Source organism: Chrysemys picta, chromosome 7 (assembly GCF_011386835.1).
Source record: "Chrysemys picta bellii isolate R12L10 chromosome 7, ASM1138683v2, whole genome shotgun sequence".
Lineage (NCBI taxonomy): Eukaryota > Metazoa > Chordata > Testudines > Emydidae > Chrysemys > Chrysemys picta.
In genome coordinates this window covers 48,061,146-48,061,948 of record NC_088797.1, presented here as the reverse complement: position 1 = coordinate 48,061,948, position 803 = coordinate 48,061,146, and positions in this window count along the sequence as shown.

Here is an 803-nt window from a genome sequence, read left to right as displayed (position 1 = left end):
TGTCAGCCTGGAATACAGACTGATCCAGCAGCTTGGGGCTAGTGCTGTGTTACTGCCCTGGGCTGCACTGCTGCCCTCTACAGGACACAGACACCCAGGCAAGGTGTAGACACTTCGTATGGCAAGTGTAAAAGCTCTGAAGCTGGCAATGCCACATCATTTCTCCTCTAGCTCAGGGAGCAGCAGGCTGGGCTTGGGGGTCCAAAGCTGAGAGGTCTAGTCTTGCTGCCCACGGGCTGCTCAGCTAACGACTTGGTGTGCTCAGGCCCTCATTTCTACACAGCCAAATCCCCAAATTTGGGTGTTTCATGTTCTCTCCCTCCAGCTGTATTTAGGCACCTAAATAACCTGCTTGCTACACTGCCCTGGGGATTTAGGTGCCTAACTTGAGGCTCATGCATCTCAGGAAGTGTCAGCAAAGGGTCTGGTACTTGTCAGAATGGCACATCCAGATACACTAGGAGGATTTCATGCTTAAGCTCCAGGACACAAAGGGGTCAGGAAGAAATCCGTAGCCTTGGGTAGAGCACTGCAGAGCTGGAGCCTCCAAAGTACCCAGCACGGAGCAATGGAAAAGACATGATCTCAGAACGGGACAGTGCAGGGCAGTGGGGGAAGACACTGACCCAATGACGTCCCCAGTTGTAGCAATTCTTATGGTGCAACAAGGCATGAAGTTGACCCCAGAGCAACCAGCTGGGAGGCTGATGTAATGGGGAGAGAGCGCATTGGGGCGTGGATTTCAAGATCAGACAGACAGACAGACAGGGAGAGGCCAGTCCAGGAGTTACCACACCCTTGGC